The 12003-nt window shown below is 39.0% G+C and overlaps 1 non-coding gene across 1 annotated transcript; it reads left to right on the top strand.

Moving 5' to 3' along the window:
• Positions 1-1372: 1372 nt before the first annotated feature.
• On the top strand, positions 1373-1479 carry LOC133775542 (U6 spliceosomal RNA). Its single transcript, XR_009868270.1, has one exon. It is a non-coding gene; the product is annotated as a U6 spliceosomal RNA (small nuclear RNA).
• The last annotated feature ends 10524 nt before the right edge of the window (positions 1480-12003 follow it).

Raw genomic sequence — 12003 nt, 5'->3', positions numbered from 1 at the left:
ACTCCCCAATTGGCCGCAATGGCTGGAGCTGTGCCGAGCTTCTTCTGGGTCTCCCACATGGGTGCAGGAGCCCAAGCACTTAGGCCATCTTCTACTGCTTTCCCAGGCCATAGCAGAGAGCTGGATTGGAAGTGGAGCAGCCAGGGCATTAACCCGCTGTGCCACAGCGCTGGCTCCGAAACAATGTTATTTTCTCCCTAATACATTAGGACCAAAGTTTATATGCTTACTCTTGGCCAACTATGAATGATTATATAATATAAGTTAACATTATTTTGGCTATTTGCAATGCAATTTCAATGGTTTGTCAAGAAAATAATATCATGTATCATCAAATATTTCCAAATTTCAAATTTCGAATTAAGTTTTGCCTTAAGTGATCACCTCAAACCATAACTATCATATTGGAAAACCAGATTCAGTAAGCTTTAAGTGAATAATACTCCTCTTAGTAAATTATCTTTTCTTTCTCAATTTGTTTATCTACAGCAAAATAGCACAGGTATAGAAAAAAATAAAGAGGATAGTTAAAATTGTGATCCTAGCAACTCAACTCAAAATACCACATGGACATTTTATGAGAAAGTTTTGTTTGGCCTGATTCATGAATATAATTAGTAAATTAATAATGATTATATTTTTTCTGTATTCAGAGATAATTATAATAGTAGCTCAGTAGCAAATATATAATGTGTAAATATTGATGAATGAGAAGAGCATCATTAGTTAGTCTTGTTGGATGTACTTGAACAGTGAATGTTTCAAGGTGTTTTCCTATAGAGCAATGTTATAGAAGGAAGGAGAAAGGGATGAATTACCTGAAGGCCTGGGAGAGGGCATTTCAGACAATCTACAGTGGAGAATGCATATGTGATAAGACAAGCTATGATTCTCCCCTACACTTTGTTAACTTAGACCTACCTTAAATACAGAAGCATTGAACGAATATCCCCACTAATTTAGTTTTTAAGAGTAAGGCTAATTTGTTCCTGGACACAGCTTTCCAGCAGTTTGCCAAAAAATAGTTTCTGCTGCTTCTTAGACTATAACACACTATTGATTTTTATAAGCTTTGCAATTTCTGTTTTTTCTGCCACCTCTTTCATGCTCTGGTTTAGAACTTAACTTTACCTGCTGGGCATACTGCTGGCAGAAACATTGAATCTGAACGTCAGCCATTTTCCATCTGGGCCACAAAGAAGAAAAAGGTGTTTTGATCTCTGACCATTTGTTTACTGGGGAAGAAAAGTTTTAACATGTTCCAGAAATAATTAACCAAAACTATTGAGATGACAGAGCAGATTTTATGACGTACTTACCATGTTGTTGGCCTACTATGCTTTGTCATCTATGTACATAAAACAGCTCCTCTGTGCTCGCTTCGGCAGCACATATACTAAAATTGGAATGATACAGAGAAGATTAGCATGGCCCCTGCGCAAGGATGACACGCAAATTCGTGAAGCATTCCATATTTTTAAGTTTCAAACAATCTGGTCTCTAAAATTTCCAGTAAATCCTGGACTTTGGTTTTTCCAGTTTTGGGCCCAACTGAAAAAATCGAAGGACCTATGTCTCTCATCTTATAGAGACACCAACTAATCAGGCTATTTGGATTATATTAGAAGTACTGTCAAGATGTGATGTGGTATCAAACTTTAAGTTTCTATAATGGAAAATTCTGTTAATACAAATGTTTGAGAATTAAAAAGTCTAATGAATTTGTGTTACTAGACATGATAGTTATCTTAATGAGAAAGCCCCAGAGGCCTAAAGGGTTAAATACTTGTAAAATGCTACAGGTGCTTTCAAAAATACTGTGAAGTAAGCAAGTGCCTCTTGTTGGTTGATGAGTTTATAATTTTAAACATGGCGACTTAAAGTCTTTTGTCATCCATAGTTATATATGATTTGCTGCTCATAAAACTAAAGCGTTGTTGGATCTGTGTTTAGCTGTCCTCCTATAGGTTCCTATGGACTTTTTCCAGCCACTTCTATTGTATTCAGTACTTTGGGATGGCTCTGTAAACAGATGAAGCCAATAATGTATTAACAGTACCAACTGAGAGAAAGTATGGTTAACTGAGGTTACTAAAAACAAAAAGCAATTCAAATCAATTGGCAATCTACAAAAAGAGTTAAAGATTTTAAAAGCTGTTATTAAAATTGCTATATTGCTCTATTATGCTGTGTTATATGTGTGTACATATTGTATGTCCACATGGGGAAATTTTATTAAGAGTTTTATTTTAAATGGCTTATAGATAAGATTGTCCATAAATTTAAGCTGCTAAAATCAATCAAAGATACATTTTAATTTGTGTGACCTGAATCTGTGTATCATATGTTTTAAACGTGTTGGTAGAAAGAAACTAAAAACATTTTAGATGGTTGTGCTTGGGTTTACTGGCTAGACAAACTACACCATGTTGGATATTTGGGAGGTGTTTTCAAATACATGATTCTTGGGATTTGTAGAAGGCATTGGACCTTCTGGTAAATGTTTTCTTAAGTTGTTATCTAATGGTTGAAACGGTTTGCTAAGTATTCATGTGATATTGCTATTGTCAGCAAGCGATCTAGGACTTGCTCCCTCATTTCTCTATTCTAAGCCCAACTTGTTCTTTCATTTCTCTATTCTCTTCAAGGTAGGAAACTAATTCTATTATAAAGGAATCTGTAGGACACACAATTTAATCTTTAGACCTTATAAAAGAGATGGCTAACATTTTTCTGTAATAGCATAGCCAAAATAAGAACTTAAATAATAATCTCATAGCTAGATTCACTTCGCCATCAGCAAAGTATACAGTAAGTAGAAAAAACCTCCCTTTCAGACCAAAGGGAAAGAAAGTTTGAAAGTGAGAATATAATTTTCCTCATGGGCATTGTCTACCTTAGAAAAACTACTACAGAACATGCCTGTGACTATAGACTTGTAGTTCAGGCCACCGAAGATTAGAGATGGGACTTGGGCACTCCCTTGACTTGCATCCTCTGGTCTGCTTTAACACAAACCAGGAGGAAAAGAAAGCTAGGCATCAGAAGCAATGGGTGGCACGCCTATTAATGGCTGCTCTGTACAGTGATCTGCCCTCAAGGAGACCCAACAGGCCAGTCCACTGCAGTGGCTTTCCATGTGGTAAGCCTGGGCTTCAGCAGAAGTCAGCTTGTGAAGAGCCCTGGCAGCTCTGCCAAGAGTTGGATCACTGGAAATGGACCTGCCCTGGAGTCGAAGGATGCCCAGGTCAGAGCCACAGATCTTATTGGCTCCAAGCTGAAAAGCCCTTCACTCAGCCCAACTTCCAAAGTGACCACTGCACCTGAGGGGACGGCCAAGTAGGGTCAGCAACATTGCAGGCAGAACTGTAAATTTCTTGTTAGAGATGCCACCTGCCTTTACCTGGCCAGCTCTCCTCCCAGGCCAGCCAAGTAATGAAAGTCAACAGAGTGCCTTCCCCTAGGAGATTCACACCTCCCTTAGGATATACCCCATGTGAAGAGATAGATAGGTCTGGGCCTCTTAACTTACAAGGCCTAAAACCCAACAGATTATCATCAAGCCCCTTCTATCAGGTTCTATTTGCCTCTCAATCAGAAAACTTAATTGTAGCTTAGACAGCACCTTTCTTAGCTCCTCTAATAATGACTCTGTCCTTTGTACTAGACCCTGTCTAGTGCACTTGGGCCTCATTCCTTTGTAATCATAACCTCTACTCTACCACCAATGGCTCTACTCCCAACCTGTGTGTACTGATGGTCCTCTTCCCCACTTAATGCTGTATAATTGTTCAAACCTGGTAAATGCCACTCTTAGGATCATTGGTTACTATCCTCACTCTGTTTTTGTTTTTTTTTTTTTTAAAGGTAAAGGTATAAGCAAGGTCATTTATTTATGTATTTGACAGAGTTACAGACAGTGAGAGAGAGAGAGAGAGAGAAGGGTCCCCCTTCCGCTGGTCTACTCCCCAAACGGCTGCAACGGCCGGAGCCATGCCGATCCGAAGCCAGGAGCCAGGTGCTTCCCCCCGGTCCTCCATGCGGGCGCAGGGACCCAAGCACTTGGGCCATCCTCCACTGCCCTCCCTGGGCCACACCAGAGAGCTGGACCAGAAAGGAGCAACCGGGACCAGAACCCGGTGCCCATATGGGACGCCGGCCCCGCAGGCGGAGGATCAACCTAGTGAGCCACTGCGCCAGCCCCCTCACTCTGTCTTTTATGACCTTGTCTAAATATGATCAGAGTCGGCAAACTTGGAAGGCTTCCATAGCCTTGGCAACTCATGACGACAGCCTAGGGTGGTTACTGGCGCCATAAACTAGAGTGTCAATTTGTTGGGTCAACAACAGGAGTCACTGTGCACTTGCTCCTCATGTGGGATCTCTGTCCTTAATGTGCTATACATTTTGATTTAATGCTATAACTAGTACTCAAACATTGTGTTTCACTTTGTGTTTCTATGTGGGTGCAAACTGTTGAAATCTTTATACTAAATTAATCTTCTGTATATAAAGAGAATTGAAAATGAATCTTGATGTGAATGGAAGGGGAGAGGGAGCGGGAGAGGGGAGGGTTGCGGGTGGGAGGGAAGTTATGGGAGGGGGAAGCCATTGTAATCCATAAGCTGTACACTGGAAATTTATATTCATTAAATAAAAGTTAAAAAAAAAAACAGCTCCTCTGTACACTGACTGACAGATGTACAGACTAAAGAATAAGAAATCAAGACAAGATTATCTTGAGACAAAAACAACATTTAGTTTGAAAGGTAAACCTTACTGAACTGGAAAATAATTATGCAAATCTGTCAAAAAATTATAAAATATATTCCAATATTTATCTAGTTTGTGAATGTTGGGGTGACAAATAACAATGAAAAAATGTAACACTATGGTAGAGATTGGAACAAGGTTAATTAAATTTTTTCATTAGTTGGTTTGAATGTAATTAATATAGCCACTGGAAAAAGCATTATGGAGATTTCTTTAAAAACTAGAAATAATTTTGCCATGTGATCCAGCAACTATACTACTAGGTATGTTCCGGAAAGACATGAATTCATTATATCAAAGATATAACTGCTCTACCATGTTTATATCAGAACTGTTCACAATACCCGAAATAGGGAATCAACCAAGGTATTCAACATCAGATGAAAGAATAAAAAGAAATATGATACACACACACACACACACAAGGACAATTAATCAGCTATATAGGAAAAAAAATGAATGGAGTCCAGCATTCTGGTATAGCAGCTGAGGCTGCCACCAGTGACACAGCATCGTATGGGCTCCAGTTCCTGTCATGGCTGCTCCACTTCTGTTCCAGCTCTCTGCTGATGCTCCTGGAAAGGCTGTGGAAGATGGGCCAGGTGCTTAGGCCCCTACACCATCATGAGAAATTCAGAGGAAGTTCTTGGCGCCAGTTCCTGGGTTCAGCCTGGCGTTGTCCCAGCCATTACACATTTGGGGAAAGAAAAATGGTCTTTTCTTATAGACATAGAAGAAAGTAAATAAAATTGGTTGAAAATTCCAAACATTTAATATTAAAAGTATAATAAACTGATCCCCCAAGATAATATTATTTATTAAACAACTTTTTCTTGAACTCACATTTTTAAAGGACAGAAAAAGAATGATTTTCCTAGTGGCATAATTGTTTCAGTTCTGTTTTCTTTGCAGTTGGTGTATCTGCCAAATAGAAAAAAAAAAAAAAGCTTCTGCTTTTTTTTTTTTTAACTTTTATTTAATGAATATAAATTTCCAGTATACAGCTTATGGATTACAATGGCTTCCCCTTCCCATAACTTCCCTCCTACCCGCAACCCTCCCCTCTCCCGCTCCCTCTCCCCTTCCATTCACATCAAGATTCATTTTCAATTCTATTTATATACAGAAGATCAATTTAGTATAAAATACTTCAACAGTTTGCACCCACATAGAAACACAAAGTGAAACATACTGTTTGAGTACTAGTTATAGTATTAAAACAAAATGTACAGTACATCAAGGACAGAGATCCCACATCAGGAGCAAGCGCACAGTGGCTCCTGTTGTTGACCCAACAAATTGACACTCTAGTTTATGGCGCCAGTAACCACCCTAGGCTGTCGTCATGAGTTGCCAAGGCTATGGAAGCCTTCCAAGTTTGCCGACTCTGATCATATTTAGACAAGGTCATAAAAGACAGAGTGAGGATAGTAACCAATGATCCTAAGAGTGGCCTTAACCAGGTCTGAACAATTATACAGCATTAAGTGGGGAAGAGGACCATCAGTACACACAGGTTGGGAGTAGAGCCATTGGTGGTAGAGTAGAGGTTATGATTACAAAGGAATGAGGCTCAAGTGCACTAGACAGGGTCCAGAACAAAGGACAGAGTCATTATTAGAGGAGCTAAGAAAGGTGCTGTCTAAGCTACAAGTAATTTTTCTGATTGAGAGGCAAATAGAACCTGATAGAAGGGGCTTGATAATAATCTGTTGGGTTTTAGGCCTTGTAAGTTAAGAGGCCCAGACCTATCTATCTCTTCACATGGGGTATATCCTAAGGGAGGTGTGAATCTCCTAGGGGAAGGCACTCTGTTGACTTTCATTACTTGGCTGGCCTGGGAGGAGAGCTGGCCAGGTAAAGGCAGGTGGCATCTCTAACAAGAAATTTACAGTTCTGCCTGCAATGTTGCTGACCCTACTTGACCATACCCTCAGCTGCAGTGGTCACTTTGGAAGTTGGGCTGAGTGAAGGGCTTTTCAGCTTGGAGCCAATAAGATCTGTGGCTCTGACCTGGGCATCCTTCGACTCCAGGGCAGGTCCATTTCCAGTGATCCAACTCTTGGCAGAGCTGCCAGGGCTCTTCACAAGCTGACTTCTGCTGAAGCCCAGGCTTACCACATTGAAAGCCACTGCAGTGGACTGGCCTGTTGGGTCTCCTTGAGGGCAGATCACTGTACAGATCAGCCATTAATAGGCCTGCCACCCATTGCTTCTGATGCCTAGCTTTCTTTTCCTCCTGGTTTGTGTTAAAGCAGACCAGAGGATGCAAGTCAAGGGAGTGCCCGTGTCCCATCTTTAATCTTCGGTGGCCTGAACTACAAGTCTATAGTCACAGGCATGTTCTGTAGTAGTTTTTCTAAGGTAGACAATGCCCATGAGGAAAATTATATTCTCACTTTAAAACTTTCTTTCCCTTTGGTCTGAAAGGGAGGTTTTTTTTTCTACTTACTGTATACTTCGCTGATGGCGATGTGAATCTAGCTATGAGATTATTAGTTAAGTTCTTATTTTGGCTATGCTATTACAGAAAAATGTCAGCCATCTCTTATAAGGTCTAAAGATTAAATTGTGCGTCCCACAGATTCCTTCATAATAGAATTAGTTCCCTACCTTGAAGAGAATAGAGAAGTGAAAGAACAAGTTGGGCTTAGAATAGAGAAATGAGGGAGCAAGTCCTAGATCGCTTGCTGACAATAGCAATATTACATGAATACTTAGCAAACCGTTTCAACCCTTAGATAAGAACTTAATAAAACATTTACCAGAAGGTCCAATGCCTTCTATAAATTTTAAGAATCCTGTATTTGAAAACACCTCTTAAATATCTAACATGGTGTAGTTTGTTTAACCAGTAAACTTAAGCACAACCATATAAAATGTTTTTAGTTTCTTTCTACCAACAAGTTTAAAACATATGATACACAGATTCAGGTCATACAAATTAAAATGTATCTTTGATTGATTTTAGCAGCTTAAATTTATGGACAATCTTATCTAAAAGCCATTTAAAATAAAACTCTTAATAAAATTTCCCCATGTGGACATACAATATGTACGCACATATAACATAGCATAATAGACCAATATCAAAATCCAAAATATCTGGTTGAAATAAGATTCCTTAAAAACATGACATAACATAGACCAAATCTGATCATTGTTACAAGGTGATTATTCAAGTCTTTGAAAATAAGCACATAGTTAAATAACCCATAGCTCTTCATCTCCTCCCTCTCTTTTTCCACTCTTAGATTTAACAGGGATCACTTTTCAGTTAAAATTTAAACATCTAAGAATAATTGTGTGTTAATTACTGAGTTCAACCAATAGTACTAGAACCACAACAACAACAACAAATACTAAAAAGGATAAAGTATTACATTGTACATCTAAAGTCAGGACAGGAGCTGATCAGTTCATTGTTGCTTATAGTGTCCATTTCACTTAACAGGTTTCCCCTTTGGCGCTCAGTTGTCACCGATCAGGGAAAACAAATGATATTTGTCTCTTTGGGACTGGCTTAATTCACTCAGCATGATGCTTTCCAGATTGCTCCATCTTGTTGCAAATGACTGGGTTTCGTTGTTTCTTACTGCTGTATAGTATTCTATGGAGTACATGTCCCATAATTTCTTTATCCAGTCTACTGTTGATGGTCATTTGGGTTGGTTCCAGGTCTTAGCTATTGTGAATTGAGCTGCAATAAACATTAATGTGCAGATGGCTTTTTTATTTGCCAAATTAATTTCCTTTGGGTAAATTCCAAGGAGTGGGATGGCTGGGTTGTATGGTAGGGTTATGTTCAGGTTTCTGAGGAATCTCCAGACAGACTTCCATAGTGGCTTAACCAGTTTGCATTCCCACCAACAGTGAGTTAGTGTCCCTTTTTCCCCACATCCTCTCCAGCATCTATTGTTGGTAGATTTCTGAATGTGAGCCATTCTAACCGGGGTGAGATGGAACCTCATTGTGGTTTTGATTTGCATTTCTCTGATTGCTAGTGATCTTGAACATTTTTTCATGTGTCTGTTGGCCATTTGGATTTCCTCTTTTGAAAAATGTCTATTGAGGTCCTTGGCCCATCTCTTAAGTGGGTTGTTTGTTTTGTTGTTGTGGATTTTCTTGATTTCTTTGTAGATTCTGGTTATCAATCCTTTATCTGTAGTATAGTTTGCGAATATTTTTTCCCATTCTGTTGGTTGCCTCTTCACTTTCCTGACTGTTTCTTTTGAAGTACAGAAACTTCTCAATTTGATGCAATCCCAAATGTTAATTTTGGTTTTGACTGCCTGTGCTGTTGGAGTATTTTCCAGGAAGTCTTTGCCTGTGCCTATATCTTGCAGGGTTTCTCCAATGCTCTCTAATAATGTGATGGTTTCGGGTCGTAGATTTAAGTCTTTAATCCATGTTGAGTGAATTTTTGTGTAAGGTGATAGGTATGGGTCTTGCTTCAAGCTTCTGCACGTGGAAATCCAATTTTCCCAGCACCATTTATTGAATAGACTGTCCTTATTCCAGGGATTAGATTTGGATCTTTGGTCAAATATAAGTTGGCTGTAGATGTTTGGATTGATTTCTGGTGTTTCTATTCTGTTCCATTGGTCTATCCATCTGTTTCTGTACCAGTACCATGCTGTTTTGATAACAACTGCCCTGTAGTATGTCCTAAAATCAGGTATTGTGATGCCTCCGGCTTTGTTTTTGTTGTACAGGATTGCTTTGGCTATTCGAGGTCTTCTGTGTCTCCATATGAATTTCAGCATCATTTTTTCCAGATCTGAGAAGAAGGTCTTCGGGATCTTGATGGGTATTGCATTGAATGTATAAATTGCTTTTGGGAGAATAGACATTTTGATGATATTGATTCTTCCAATCCATGAGCATGGAAGATTTCTCCATTTTTTGGTATCCTCTTCTATTTCTTTCTGTAAGGTTTTGTAGTTTTCATCGTAGATATCTTTAACGTCTTTGGTTAAGTTTATTCCAAGGTATTTGATTGTTTTTGTAGCTATTGTGAATGGGATTGATTTTAGAAGTTCTTCCTCAGCCGTGGCATTGCCTGTGTATACAAAGACTGTTGATTTTTGTGCATTGATTTTATATCCTGCTACTTTGCCAAACTCTTCGATGAGTTCCAGCAGTCTCTTAGTAGAGTTCTTTGGGTCCCCTAAATAAAGAATCATATCATCTGCAAAGAGGGATAGTTTGAGTTCGTCCTTCCCGATTTGTATCCCTTTAATTTCTTTTTCTTGCCTAATAGCTCTGGCCAAAACTTCCAGAACTATATTGAATAGCAGTGGTGAGAGAGGGCATCCCTGTCTGGTACCAGATTTCAGTGGAAATGCTTCCAACTTTTCCCCATTCAATAGGATGTTGGCCGTGGGTTTTTCATATATTGCTTAGATTGTATTAAGGAATGTTCCTTCCATACCCAGTTTGCTTAGAGTTTTCATCATGAAAGGGTGTTGTATTTTATCAAATGCTTTCTCTGCGTCTATTGAGAGAATCATATGGTTTTTCTTCTGCAGTCTGTTAATGTAGTGTATTACGTTGATTGTTTTGCGAATGTTGAACCATCCCTGCATACCGGGGATGAATCCCACTTGGTCTGGGTGGATGATCTTTCTGATGTGTTGTTGCATTCTATTGGCCAGAATTTTATTGAGGATTTTTGCATCTATGTTCATCAGGGATATTGGTCTGTAATTCTCTTTCAATGTTGCGTCTCTTTCTGGCTTAGGAATTAAGGTGATGGTGGCTTCATAGAAAGAATTTGGGAGGATTCCCTCTTTTTCGATTGCTCTGAATAGTTTGAGAAGAATTGGAGTTAGTTCTTCTCTAAATGTCTGGTAGAACTCAGCAGTGAATCCATCTGGCCCTGGGCTTTTCTTTGTTGGGAGGGCCTTTATTACTGTTTCAATTTCTGTGTCAGTTATTGGTCTGTTTAGGTTTTCTATGTCTTCCTGGCTCAATTTAGGGAGGTTGTATGTGTCCAAGAATCTGTCCATTTCTGATAGATTTCCCTGTTTGCTGGCATACAAGTCCTTGTAGTAATTTCTGATGATTCTTTTTATTTCTGTGGCGTCTGTTGTTACGTTTCCCATTTCATCTCTGATCCTATTGATTTGGGTCTTTTCTCTTCTTTTTTTAGTTAGTTGGGCCAATGGGGTGTCAATTTTGTTTATTTTTTCAAAAAACCAGCTCCTCGTTTGGCTGATTTTTTGTAATGTTTTTTTGGATTCAATCCTGTTGATTTCTTCTCTGATTTTAATTATTTCTCTTCTCCTACTGGGTTTGGGTTTGGTTTGCTGCAGATTTTCTAGATCCTTGAGATGACTTGAAAGCTCATCTATTTGGTGCATTTCCAATTTCTTGATGTAGGCACCTATTGATATAAACTTTCCTCTTAACACTGCTTTTGTTGTATCCCATAGGTTTTGGTATGTTGTGCTGTTATCCTCATTTATTTACAGAAAATTTTTGATTTCTCTTTTAATTTCTTCTATGACCCATTGTTCATTCAGGGGCATGTTGTTCAATCTCCATGTGTTTGCACGTGCTCTAGGTATTCCTGAGTTGCCAATTTCCAATTTCATTCCTTTGTGGTCTGAGAAGCTGCATGGTATGATTCTAATTCTTTTGAATTTGCTGAGACTTGCTTTATGGCCTAGTATGTGGTCAATCCTAGAGAGGGTTCCATGTACTGCTGAGAAGAATGTAAAGTCCTTAGATGTAGGATGAAATGTTCTGTAGATATCTGTTAGATCCATTTGGGCTATAGTGTCGTTTAAATCTACTGTCTCCTTGTTGATCTTCTGTCCTGTTGATCTGTCTATCTCTGAGAGTGGAGTATTGAAGTCCCCCAGTACTATTGTATTGGTGTCTAAGTCTCCCTTTAAGTCCCTTAACAAGTCTTTTAAATAAGCTGGTGCCCTGTAATTAGGTGCATATACGTTGATAATCGTTATATCTTCCTGTTGAATGGATCCCTTAATCATTAAATAGTGCCCCTCTTTGTCTCTCCTAACAGTTTTTGTGGTAAAGTTTATGTTGTCCGATATTAAGATGGCTACGCCTGCTCTCTTTTCATTTCTGTTGGTGTGGTATATCTTTTTCCAGCCTTTCACTCTCAGCCTGTATGGATCATTGTTGGATAGATGGGTTTCTTGTAAGCAGCAAAAGGATGGGTTTTGTTCCTTAACCCAATCAGCCAATCGGTGTCTTTTA

This window comes from Lepus europaeus, chromosome 16 (assembly GCF_033115175.1).
Source record: "Lepus europaeus isolate LE1 chromosome 16, mLepTim1.pri, whole genome shotgun sequence".
In the NCBI taxonomy this organism is placed as follows: domain Eukaryota; kingdom Metazoa; phylum Chordata; class Mammalia; order Lagomorpha; family Leporidae; genus Lepus; species Lepus europaeus.
Note: the sequence above shows the minus strand (reverse complement) of the source record. Positions and strands in the feature narration are given on the sequence as shown.